At 54.1% G+C, this 13,762-nt stretch overlaps 1 pseudogene; it reads right to left on the bottom strand.

Annotated features, from left to right (window-relative positions):
• Positions 1-9,388: 9,388 nt before the first annotated feature.
• Positions 9,389-10,366, bottom strand: LOC112813459 (histo-blood group ABO system transferase 2-like; annotated as a pseudogene).
• Between the last annotated feature and the right edge of the window lie 3,396 nt (positions 10,367-13,762).

The raw sequence follows: 13,762 nt of genomic DNA, 5'->3' as shown, positions 1-13,762 counted from the left end.
ATGCCCACGGGGTCCCTCATTATAGTATCGGCCCCCTGCACATGGGAATCCTGCTGGTGGGCCCCTCTACCCCAGCCTCCTTCCCGCCCCTCTGACTCCAGCCAGGGCTGCAGCCAGGGACAGGCTGAACATCCGTCCCAGGTCCTGCCAGGAAGACAAGGCAAAAGGCGGAGAGGAGAAGGGGAAGGGGGGGACTGATCTCCCTGTCCTGAGTCGGCCTCCACTGATGCCTCCAGGTCCTCTGGCCCAGCCCAGCACTTAGCTGGACCCTGAGAGGGAGTTTGCATTCCAGCAGACTGGAATGCGTTCCAGCTGGGTGGGGGATATTAAATGACCTGTGCGTCCCCAGATATCCTACCCACCTGGCCTTGAACGCTAAGGCCTGCTGCACAGGGTGGCCGTGGTTTTGGGTCCCAGTGGACTTTGGGGCCACAGAGCAGTTGGCATTGGTGAGGGAACATGGGGGACCCATCAGGTGCAGAGCCATGTGTCTCGTATACATCCGCCACAGGGCTGGGTCACTGTACAGGTGCTCTGTGCAGGTCCCCTTTGCACACCTGGCCATGACACACCTGGCAGGCCCTCTCGGTAAGGAGGCCTGTGTCCCTGGTGCACCTGTCCCCCACCTACCCCTAGAGAAGCAGCCACGTTCAAGCGTTTCCATGTCCAACCCTCAGGGACAGTTGGGAACATGGGTCAAGAGAGGCAGGGACTGGCCCAAGACAAATGAGCGGTGCAGAGCCCAAGGAGCAGTGCTGCTCTCCAGTCCTCGGCCAGCCCCAACTATCCCATGAGGTTCGCTTTAGGGGTGAGAGCCCCAGAGATTCTCGGGGATAGCTACCCACCCTGTCTCATGTGGGGACATGACCTTGGCATCCTGATGCATGTAGAGGCATGCGCACCTAAACACCCACCTACACACACACACCACTCTGACTGCCCAGCTGGGGGTCAGAAGGGGAGGACATCCAGGGAGCGAGGTGGAGGACAAGGGGGAAAGAAGAAAGAGTTTGGAGACGGCTTGGCCATGGGGCAGGGCATCAGGAATCCTAGCAAGGACCCAGATCCAGAGCATGGGGAGGGGAGACAGGCCAGGCTGATGGTCAGGGGTCCCCAAGGTGCCCAGGGGGTGTCAGGAAACTGGGAGAAGACAGGATCTGGGTTCCGGTGTCCACCACCAGCCTGGGCACTTGGGAGTAGGAAGAGATACCCACCCCCAAGTCCAGCGGGGCTACAGCACAAAAGGCCTCAGCTTACTCTTCTGTCACTTGGGCTGCAGAAATGCAGTGTCCCAAGGGTCCCACAGGCTTGTAGAAGAGCCTGTTGGCCTTGGATCTACATCCCTGACCCACTGTGCTCCCAGTGCTGGGACAATTCTTTGTACCCCCTCGAGGTCCTTCTCAGCAGAGGACATACTGGGGCCTTAGGGGGCTGAGGAATGGGTACCCAGATCGTGGCAGAGCACTGGGCCACCACTCTGGACACCAAGGTCAGGGCCCTCCTTGTTGCAGCCTCAGGGTCCCCATTTGGAAGAGGATCCAGAATCACTGCTCTGGTCAGGGTGAGGAGGCCTTAGGAAGGAATGGGGCACCAGGACCAGAGAGGAAAATGGGGAAAAGGGAGGCTTCTGAGGTTTCTCACATCGCACATGGAACCCACAGATCCTGCTCCTGGGAGAGACACAGACACAGAGAGAGAGAAGGAGACAGAGAATGAACACAGGACAGAGGGAACCACGAGACGTCATAGACTTTCCACCACCAGCTTGGAAATGACATCCCGGCATTTTGTGCCATTTCATTCCTGAGAGTGCCGTCACACAGGCCATCCACCCTGGAGGGGAGGGCCTTCCACAGGGATGTGTGACCAGGATTCAGGGTTGCCAGGGATCACGGTGGGGACTGCCCAGCACACGGGCACAGACGAGGCCCTGGGACCTGAGCCTAACCCTAATGGGAGCCTCTGGAAGTCTGTGTTGTGAGAGGATAAGGTCAGAATCTGTTCATTACTACCTTCCCACATGGGCTGGGACACAGGCAGGAGGGGGTGGCTTTGCCTGGACCCCAGAGCAGACCAAAGCCTCTCTGAGCTGTGTTCCATGCCAAGCCCAGCTCCTGGCTCATCCTTGCATTCCCAAGTATGTACCAACTTCCTGTGAAGGCACGTATGGAACATGTGTAGAGGTCCTACTCCCAATGGTGTAACTAGAAGTAGAAGCCAGAATACCCCGATGTGCACATGGGGAGCCTGGAGAGGCCCTGAGAGCCACAGGGTCTGTGCAAGTTCACAGCTCTGGGCACGGACAGGAACCAGGTCTGAACCCAGCTCTGTGCCATCACAGCAGAGACACCAGCTGCACCCAGGCCTCCCGGGGGCTGTGGGTGGGCTGTGTGGGTGTCACTGTGTGGATGGGGCATGGGGGGAGGATGAGCATTGAGCAGCCAGGGGAGGGGGGCACTCGGAGGTTCTTGTGTGAGGAGGAAGTTGGGTAAGGGGACCCCAGGCAGTGGTGACCTCACTTCCCTGACAACAGAGCCCAACAGAATTTGGAACCCTGGTAACCAGGCACCCACATACCACAGACAGCCCCTTGTCCAGTTCATTTCGTTGGAGATCTTCAAACCAAGTTGTTCGCATGTTGCTTTCCGAGGTCCGGAGCCTGCAGGTGGAAGAAAGCGCGCCCTGCAGACGTGGTCCCCCGCTGGGGATTTCATGTCAGGGCTCCCCACGCCTCTGGCCATTTGGCTGGAAGGACCTAAAGGTGATACCAGGAGGCCCAGAGCAGGCCACCCAGCCCCACTCGCTCTGATGACCTGTGTAGCCCCAAGTGCCCTCCCGTGTGTGTGCCTGTGTGTGTGTGTGTGTGTCTGTGTGTGTGCGTGTTTCTGTGTGTGAGTGTGTGTGGGTGCACGTGTGTGGATGGGGGTGTGTGTCTGTGTTTCTATGTGTCTATGTGTGTGTAAAGAGGGGTCATGCAGGGTGGGGACACCCCGAGCAGGAGCAGGCTGATGAGGGGTCAGATAACCAGTGGGCAGGTCATGTTCAAGGTCAAGGCTGGCTGTGTGGGATGGGGTGTGCCGGCGCTGCCCCTTCTGCCCGAGGTTTATCCCGATAGCCATGCAGAGATGGGTCACTGCATCCTGGATGCAGGGCTGTGCATGCACAGGTCTGTGTTTGATCTGGGAGCAGCAGGGGGCCTGGGTAGGAGGGCAGTGCAGATGGCCACGCAGGGCTGTAATGCCTTGGTGCCGGCTACCGGTCCCTGTCTTTGCAGAAGGCCATGGAGGACATGGAGAGGAGGCTGGTGGACATGCCCTGCATCTCATCAACAGAGGGGGTGACCCCACAGGGGTCCCCAGAAGCAGGTGCTGGGGATTGTACGGGAAGACCTCCTACATCACCCAGACCACTGTCTCAGGTGGTTGTCCACCAGAGAGTGGTCCAGGCGCCGGAGCCCATGGCCGCCGAGGCCGAGGGTGAGAAGGCTGGGGCTGGCTGTTTGTGGTATGTGGGGATGGGTCGGTGCTGGCCCCACAGCGAGGAGCCCCCAGAGGCTGGTGTGGGGCCAGGAGCAATGCCTGGGCACAGAGCAGACAGCGGTGGACTGCAGTTGGGGAGACGTCCCCGTGAGTGTTCCTTCCCAGCTGCGGCTTCTCTGGGAGGACCTGGACTGGGCTCTGTCTCTGCAAAGGCCCATAGAGAGCAGGCATGTGGGTGAGCTTTTCTCCTCTCACAGCTGCTCCACCACCTGAGGAGCTAGAGCCGGATCTGGAGGGAGGGCTGGTGATTGCAGTGACTTCATGAGGAAACCAGGAGCCGGCAGGTGACCCGACACCTGCCCAGGGAGAGGCTGGCGCTGTCCAGGAAGAACTGGTATCTTCTCCTGCGCAGACCCCTGCCCCTGCCCCTGCTACAGTTTCTGCCACTCGCCCTTCCACCACCCCAGCCCCTGCCCCTGCCTCGGACCCAGATCCTGACGTGGCTGCTGTCCCTTCCCTTAATCCTGCCTCTGCCCCTGCCCCAGCCACTGCCCCTGCCTGTGCTCTTGTTCCTGCCCCTGCCCCTGTTCCTGCTCCTGCCCCTGCCAGAGCCACTGTCCTGACCCAGATCCTACCCTTGCTCCTGCCCCTGTCCGTACTCCTGCCAGAGCCGCTGCCACTTTCCCTTCCCCTACCAGTGGTACCGGTCCTGCTTCTGACCCAGATCCTGTCCCTGCTCCTGCCCTGGATCCTGCATCTGCCACTACTGCTGACCCTGTCCCTCCCCTTGCCTGTGTCCCTTCCCCTGCTCTTACCTCTGTCCCTGCCCCTGTCCCTGCCCCTATCCTGAGCCCTGCCTCTACTACTTCTCCTGCAGGGCTCCCACAGCCACATCCATAGCCCACAGCCCTGCAGAGAGAGCTTCTTATACAATTACCCTTAGTTCCATCGCCAGAAACCGAGACCACGTCCGAATGTTTCATCACCTCCCCCTTTTGTCTTTCTGTCTGGTACATATTAACCATTATTTTATCCTTCCATGTCCTATATACTGTTTAGTATTTGTTTTAAATAAAATTACTTGTTTTCAATTTAATACGTCATGAGCATTAAGTACATGCCCAACGCTGTGCCACCACACCCCAGAACATTGCCGCAAAATATCTCATTCCCCAAAGGTGTTCCCAATCCAGAAGCCCTCCCTGTCCTTTTCTCCCCGAGCCCAGACCTCGGCAACTCCTAAGCTGCTTTCTCTTTCTGTTCCTTTACCTATTCCTGATGTTTCTGTGATTGGAATCACACAATAGGGGCCTTTGTGCCTGCCCCCCTATTTTCAAAGTGGACTCCTTTTCTTCTGTGTTTATTTGTCATAAAATTTCCTTTATTTGATATTGAAATCCCCAATGGATTACACATCATATGCAATCAAAGAGGCCACTTTAGGAATTATGGGCACAATCTCGGGGTCGAGATCCCTGGTCCTGCTGGGACGCCACAGCCTGACCCCAGACAGGACAGGGCTGGTTCCTCCTGAGACCATCAGGGAAATGCAGAAAGCTGGAAGACACACCACAAAGGGCAAAACCATTGCTCACAACCCAAGGCCAGAGAAAGGTTTCACCTGACTCTGGTCCAAACCACGCTCAAAGTCACTGGGTTCCCCAGGAAGGGAGACCAAACACATGTAATTGCAAATGGGAGGGCCGGCATGTGGGGAGTATGTGTCAGAGATGCGAGGGCTCCTGGGGAAGGACTCTGGCAAAGGAAAACCTATGTAGGCAGCGCTGGTGACCCTCAGACTGGCAGGTGTCTGGTCTGGGGACCAGCAGCCCTGGGGAGAACGTGAGGATGTAGAGGTCCCCTGGAGAGTACGGTGACAGGCACCCCTGTCAGGGAGAACAGTGAGCAGCACCCGTCCCAGGGCACAGGTGCACCCATCCTCAGCCTCAGACTCAGCCCCGGAAACTCTGGCTTGGTTTATCACACACGTATTGTCAGGAGTGTTCATCACAGCGGTGGTGGAGAGAGCAGGGAATGGAACTACGCTAATGGCAAGGAGATGGATGGGATCCACTGTCCCAGTTCTCATGATAGAATGCCCTGCAGCTACTGTCCCGGTGTCATCTGGGGCACAGGATCTGGGAAGCCCCTACTGAGACCCAACCCTCCTGCCACCCTGCCCCTGGGAACATTGAGAATTGTTTGAGGAGGAGGGGGAGAGGATCCAGGATGACAGGGGGTCCAAGGAGTAGGAAGGTCAGCACTGGGAGGACAGATAGACATGCCCTGAGCCACCATCCAGGGCCCGGACGGACTGTGATGCCCTCGGACCTTACCCCAAACCAGTACTCCTGATTTATGGACCCAGCTTCTGTGGATTTACTCCCTCCCTCATCATTCTCTCCCTCATTCATTCACCACCACCAACCCTCCCTCCCCCTCCTTCCCTCCCTCCAACACTCCCTCCTTCCTCCCTCATTCAGTAGAGGATCCGGGGTCCCTGCTGTGTACTGAGCACTGGGGCTTCATCAGTGAGCACCCCCCAACCCACATGGTGATGTCCACTGTGGGAGGTGACGGGGGCAGTCCTCAGTGTTAGCAGTGGTGATGAGCACCAGGAATCGGCTCCTGAAAACAGATTCCAGTTGAACAACGCAAAGAATGGAAGACCCATGCTTAGCACTTCCTCTAGAAAAATCTAGTCCTGAAAAGTAAGTATATCCTAGGCTTCATGCAATGTGAGTTCTACTGGCAGGTACCTACTGATTCCTAGATCCAACAAAGAGTAATCATCCAGTGTCGACTGGGGTGTTGTGACCCAACTTTTCGGACCAAATGACAGTGTTTCAGCCAACATCTCCAGGGTCTCTGACTTTTCCCAAGGGTTTCTGCGATTCTCTGATCCCTCCATCAACTTCCTTGGGAAGCTCTGTCTTGTCAACTTCCTTGTCTCCTGCCTCTTCTGGGACCCTTCCATGCCCTCCCCGACAGGGCCACCCCCTCGAGGACTCCCTGTGTCCCTGGCCTGACACCCACATCCCACGCTGGGTCCTGTGAGCCCGGTGCATTTTACAAGGACTGTGTGCTCCTTCTGGGGTCATTAGCCATCTCCCTTGCAGTGGCCTGCCTCTTCCTGCGCTGGGTCTCCTCTGAGCAGTGTGTGAGCCTGGACTGGGCCCATGTCACGGACATGGAAGCGAGAGTCCAGAAGGTCCAGACGACCTGCTCCCAATCCCGGCGTGTGGAGCCTAGGTCAAGGATGGTCCGCGAACAGAGGAAGACTTGGGCCCAGGGAGACTGAGGGAGAATGTGGCACAGTGAGCCTGCAGAAGGAGAGGGAGCACTGTGGGGACATGGCGCTCAGGCCTGCTGGGTGACCACATCTCACCCGCATCAGCTCTGTCCCCAGGGCTGGATGGTGTCAGGGTAGCCCCCCTCTGAAGCTGAAGGCTGACAGTGACTGACAGGAGAGGAGGTGCACCTGATGCAAGAGAGAAACCTCAGGCAGAGAGAAGGGGGCAGGTGCTCCCCCAGCAGCTAGAGGAACTCGGAGTAGCCACCCTCCCAGCCTGCAGAATGGCAATGGCTGGCAGAAGCGGAGGCACCTGGTGCAGGAGACAGCCCTCAGGCAGAAAGGAGGGGGTAGGCTCTCCCCCAGCAGCAGGTGCACTGGGGCAGCCTGAGTGGGCCTCCATGGACAGCAGTGCCTGCACCTGGGGTCTCCACACAGACCCCATCCTCAGTCTCAGCACAAGCTTGTCTGGATGGCCTTTGTCCCCCAAATACAAAATCTGGCCCAGGACCCTCCCCAAGCCCGAATCCCAATTCTTTGACCTCAGTTCAAGTGACAGGAAATGGCCAATAGTTTAGGTGGGGTTGGGTGCACAGGGATTTTTGCTTTTCTGGCCCATGCTGTAACATTGCTGACATTTTAAAGAACTCAGGTCTTTGATTCAAAATTGGTAGGATGCCTGGGACCCGAGTCGGCTTTTTGGAAACCTGCCTCTGGGCCTTGCAGCCCTCCCATCCCACCAGTTGTGCTCAGAATCCCCCCAGGTCACCGACTCACGGTCTTGGCTTCTCAGATGGCCCGGACGATGCACCTTCAAAAAGCGATACCGCTGGGGCAGCAGGATACACTGCGGATTCCAGCAAATCCGCCTCCCAGGAACTGAGGGTACTGCTGGACGAGCCGTCTGAAAACAGCCATGTCAGGGTTCCAGGAAGATACCAGAGGCACAGGAGTAACTGAGGATCACCTGAAGGCAGATAGGGGCAGTCAGAGGTTCCAGACCCATCTTCCCTAAAGCTCCTCATTCCTCAGTCTTTCTTTTGGGTAATTCTGCTTGGTTTCTATTTGCCCCAACTGTTATCCGTTGCCTTAGGCAGCAGAGACTCACGTATGCCTTGAAATGTTTTGGATATTGAATGTCGTCCAGTAGCCACTTCACTGCTGGGAGAGTTGGTAGCAAGCAAGAAGTCACATAGGACTCCAAGGGTCTGGACTTGGTGTTTCACTCTCCTGAGATGGGGACACCTGTGAGATGTGCAGGTGGTCAGCTGGGGGAGGGGGGCAGGGAGCTGACGTGGACAGATGTGGTATAGGTGAGGCCCGAGGCCCCCAGGTTATGTGCCTGGCATCTGGACTGAACAGGTCTTCAAAACTGCAGACTGGCTGGGATCATCTTCAGGCTGAGGAGGAAGGTGAGGGGAGCAGAGGGGACTGAGGAGGTTCGGCTCAGACCGGAGAGGGCTGAGCCACACTTTTGGGGGTAAAGTGGGTCAGGTTCAGGCTCACAGGGACAGACCTTGAGGCCATTATGCCATGTGAAATAAGCCAGTCCCTAAAGGACCGACACCGTAGGACCCCACTTTGGAGGGACAGAGAGCACTCCCATTCACAGAGGTGAAATAGCTGCTTGGTGCCGGGGCTGGGGAAGGGGCATGAGGGGTTAGGGTCTCGTGGGTAGAGGTTCAGTTTGGGATGATGAAAACATTGTGGCGATGGACAGAGGTAGACGGTCAAGAACAGGGAATATACTTTTGCCACTGAAACGCGCTTCATGGTATCAGCAGTATGTCCATTAGACCACAATACAAAAGATGTGAGTGAGGAAGTCGGGGCCATCACGATCCTTGGAGGGCCCAGGAGCAGGGATCCTGTATCTTAGTTCTCGCTCTCATGCTCTGCCCCTTGTTGGGGGACTGAGCTCAGTAAGTGCTTGCTAAGACAGTGCAGGCAGCTGGTCCAGAGAAAGTGCACAAGTGCAAACCCATTGGTGGGCACTGAGGAATCCCAAGGGAATGCCCATCCAGACAAAGCGAGTGCCCACATTTCACAAACACCAGCAGAGAAATAGCCACTTAAAACCAAGGCAGGAACCTTATATAGCCCAGAGGGCTCCTCGATCCTGGAGGCCGAGCTAGTGGCCACGGCCAAGGCCTCTGGTGGTGAGAGCACTGAGGGTCTGGGAGGTGGCTTGGCGCACCCCTGACCCTGAAGCCCCATGGCCGTGGTGAGGCGTAAGGACTGGGGGGGAAGACTGAGCCAGCACCCGTTCTGGGTCCATGGCTGCTATAGGGCTGCTCCCAGCCTCAACAGGAGATGACTGTTTAGAACCACGGAGAAAATCTTTTCCCTCAATTGTTCTTTTTAAGATGGTTGCTCAGCATCGACACAGAAAAACATCTGACATAAAACTGAGCCGTTCACAGCTGCAAAAGACCCGGAAATGATCAAAGTGTAGTGACCACAAAGCTAGGAACATGTGCTCCCAGGCAGGCCTCCTGTACGCTGGGCTGGTTGGGGCGCTGGTGTGCCCGTGCAAGCAGTGCTGGGCTCCACAGTTTCCCTCAAGGGCACAGAAGTAGGAATCTGCTCTGACCCCTCCGCTCAAGGCAGCACCCACTGATGGAGACGAGGGCAGCCCCTCGTGAGTTCCAGATGTCCTGGTGATTCTTGGGCACAGCCACAAATCTCAGCTTCTCCATTACAGGGGCCAGCCCATCAGCTGCGGTTCTCACAGGTCCTTCAGGGGACAGCCCAAATACCGCAGGTCCCACAGCTCCTCCGGGGACAGACCCTCATGAGTTCTGGGTGCCCTGTTGATTCTTGTGCACAGCCATGGATCTCAGCTTTTTCATGACCCGGGGAATGATCTGGGGGGCCAGCCCAGCAGCCGTGGGTCCCACAGGTCCTCCGGGGACAGTACCTTGGTGGGCCTGTGGCCCAGTAGGTACCTGTTCAGGTGGCTCTTATCGGGCCACACGGCCTCAATCCCATTCGCCCAGTTGACCACCATCGCCTGGTGACAGGCCGAGGTCAGTCAGAGAAACTCCACCACCAATTCCCCAAAAAAGGCCCCCATGTTGTAAAAGTTGCCCTGGTCTCTGGGGATGTGGGTCCTGGACTGTGGCCAGCGCTTGTAGCTAAAGTCCTCATGGGCTGCCCAGTAGAAACCGGGGTGTGGGGTGCCAAAGAGGGGGGACAGGATCTCCATGCCCACATGGTCCCAGAACTTCATTCCCGCATCCACGTCCACGCACACCAAGTCTTCCACGTCACAGAGGAAGCGCTGTTCGAGAGAGGTGGCTGATCATCACTATGTTCCACATGGACATATCCTGCCAGTGCTGGACACCGTGGACCTCGATGCTCACCCCCCTCCAGCCCTCCCCGTGTGGCACACGGGGCATAGCAACCAGGTGGTCCGTGAAGACGTAGTAAGTGACCCTGTGTCCACCATGAGGACAACCATGCTCCGGCCTACCTGGAGGGGCACATGGGGCCCGGCAGCTGGCTGATTGGTGAAAACTTTGTAGGTGACCCCGTGCCCCACCATGTAGTGCTTCTCTGCTGTCTGCAGGAACAGCTCCAGGAAGACCATGCATCCACAGGGACAGTGGACAGGACAGGAAGAGGGTCACTGCCAGAGGCTGGCAGCAAGACACCAGAGTTGGGGGCCATGGACGTGTGCACCTTCGTCAAAGGGTCAGGCCCTGGGCTGCTTTAAGCAACAGCCACCTCCTGACCTTCCTGAGGGAATCTGCCAGCAGGACCTCCATAATGTCTGTTCCCAGAGATGGGGGCAATCAGCACCTTTCTTCCAAAGGGGAGCCTGAGGCTTTGGAGGCTGGAAACCCATGCAGCCCCACAATCAGGATGCTGGAACCAGGAAAACTCCCCCTGTGCTGAGCTCCTGGGCAAACCCTGCAGGTGCCCTCCACTGGCCGCTCCCCATGCAGATCCCATCCCCACCTTCCAGGAGGGAAGCACCTTTGCGCACAGCCCTCATTTCTGTGTCATACAGAGCGGCTAGAATCAGCAGGGCCGGCCAACTTTCCCGCTTTGCATAGAATAGGCTGCCGCTGGCCCCCACAGACCTGTCTCCACTTCCTGTAGGGTCCTCCCTGGAAGGCTACTGGGCATCCTGCTGACAAGGTGCTCAGTAAGCCACTGGTATTCCTAGGAGAGGTCACCCTCAAACTCTGCCACATCAGGAATCAGGTCCAGCCCGTGGACAGGGAAGGCAAAAGACAACACCAGGAAGAAGAGGGGGGTTGATTAGGCCCCAGGCATGAATCCAAGGGTGTGAGCTTCCAGGTCCACGTCTACACCTCCCTGGCCCAAAGGATTCAATGTCTTATCCAACCACATCCCATGGCTGGTCCCCTTTTAGAGGTACTACCTGCTCCCCCCTGTGAGGACAGCAGCTCCCCCATTATAGGCAAGTGTGGTGAGCCCTTCTGAGACTGATGTTTTTGCATAGGCGCTAAGGCTACTTCCCTGGGCCTGCCCCATACCCGGCAGGTTAGTTAATCGCTCACACAGGGAAGGCGGTCACTACATTAAATAGGGGATAAGCACACTCAACCAGCAGACATGAGTCAGGTCACCAGAGGGCGAGTCCAGACCCAGCCAATGGGGGAACAAGCCAGATATGAAGCAGAAGGATAGAAAAGTGATCCTGGCAGAGGGCAGAGCAAAAGCAAAGGCTTGTAATCAGGCCCAGGGCACATGTGGGACTACCACACACTTGGGTGGCCCACAGAAGTGTGGCTGTGGTGGAAGAGGTGAGGCTGGAGAGGAGGGGAGCATACCTCAGAACAGCCTAAAGGTTGTGGTCTGAAAATATCACTCTAGTTACCAGAGGAGAATGGGTTCTCTGCAGCAGAGGACAGGGAGACCCTAACCCTAACCGTAATCCCTAACTCCTAACCCTAGCCCTAACCAGTGTTACCAACCCCACAAAATCAGCAAAATGCATTCCTGTAGCTTTCTTAATATAGATGTAAGAAGCCGGATCAGAAGAATTGCAAAACCAAGAGCTCATAAATAGACTGCACCGTAAGCAAGTGGCTCTGCACAACACCTCAAAGGTTATTCAATAGAGTGAAACAAGCAATGTTATACAGCACAATGAATTTTTAAATAAAAACATGTGGTCATTTTAATTGATGCAGAAAATGTTCTAACCAAATTCCAACATCTGTTGCTGATATAAATACCACGAAAGCAGGAATAAGGAGTAATTTCCTCATTAAATCTCTAGCAAACACCATGCTTAAGTCTGAAGATGGACAGCTCTACTCTGAAATCAGGAACAAGGACAGCATGCTGGTTTTCACCTGTTGCTCAATATTGTACTGAAAGTTCTACCCAGAAGGATAAGCCAAGAAAGAAGGCATCCACATGTGAAAGGAAACACTAGAACTCTGTCTATTCAGAGACCAGGGATGACGTCATCTTATATAGAGCTTCCTAAAAAATCACCAAAAAATGATTACAGTCAGTTACCTAATTCAGCACAGTTACAGGACAAAATATCAATACACAAAAATCACTCTTATTTGTATACACTAGCAGTGAATCATCCAAAAAGGAATTAAAGAAAACAATTCCATTTTAGAGAACATCAACATTAACCAAATATTTAGGTATAGATGTAATCAAGGTGCACATCTTGTACACTGAATGTTACAAAATATTGCTGAAAGAAAGTAAGGGAAACCTATATAATTCTGAAGACACCCCATGGTGATGAAAAGACATACTATTGATAAGATGGCAGTAGAACACAAGGCGATGTGGAAATTCAATGTGTTCCCAAGAAAATTCACAAAGGCCTTTGGGAAGAAATGCACAAGCTAATCCTAACAGTCATATGGAATTTCAAGGGACCACAAGACAGCTAGAACAATCTTGAAAAAGAAAATCAAAGGTGAAAGGTCATGCTTCCAAATTTCAAATCTAATACAAAGCAATAGTCAAGAAAATGTTGTGATACTGTCGTGAACGTATGCATTCACCCTGAAGCAAATAATACATTATATGTTAATTAATTGAATTTAAATTTAAAAATTTTTAAATAAATATATAAAATAACAATATTTATTGTTATGCATACCCTTTCCAAAAGGTATGCATACAGATCAGTGGGATTTAAGTGAGACCAGAAATAAACCCCTTCTTCTATGGTCCACTGAAATTTGACAAGGCTGGACAACATTACATTGGGGGACAATTGGTTATCCATGTGCAGAGGAATGAAACTGGACCCTTACCTCATTCCACATAGAAACGTTAGCTCAAAATATGTAAAGGTTTAAATGTAAGAGGTAAAATTATAAACTCTAGAAGAAATAAATGGGGATAAATCTTCATAACCTTGGATTTAGCAATGCTTTTAGTTCTGACAGCAAAGCATAAGAAATGAAAGAAAAAATAATATCCTCAAAATTAAAAATCTTTTCAGCATGCCTGGGTGGCTCAGTCAGTTAGCATCTAACTTTATTTTGGCTCAGATCATGATCTCAGTGTCATGATACCATGCCCCATGTCAGGCTCCACGCTGAGTGTAGGCCCTGCTTGAGAGTCTCTCTCCCTCTCCCTCTGCCCCCGACGGCTCACACACAATCTCTCCCTTGCTCTTAAAAAACTGTAAAAAAATTTTACAAATCTTTGTACATCAGATGTGACTATCCTGAAAGCTAAAAGACAGCCCCCAGAAGGAAATATTTGTACGTTATGTATCTAGTAAGAGTCTGTTGTCCAGAATATGTAAAGAGCTTTTACAACTCCTCAACAAAAAGACCACCTAATTTTAAAATAGACAGAGGACTTGGATAGACCCTTCTCCAGAGAAATCATCGGGAGTTGGGTGTTTAATGCACACAGAGTCTCCCTCAGGGAGAATGAACATGTTCTGGAGAATGAGGTACAACAGTGGGTACTCAGCTAAGGCCAGGGCCTTGTGTAGAGGGGAAACACAAGTGGGGGAGTG

Source organism: Callorhinus ursinus, unplaced genomic scaffold (assembly GCF_003265705.2).
Source record: "Callorhinus ursinus isolate GAN/ISIS: 27379988/994484 unplaced genomic scaffold, GSC_fseal_2.0 scaffold561, whole genome shotgun sequence".
NCBI classification, from domain to species: Eukaryota; Metazoa; Chordata; class Mammalia; order Carnivora; family Otariidae; genus Callorhinus; species Callorhinus ursinus.
This window is presented reverse-complemented; position numbering and strand designations above follow the sequence as displayed.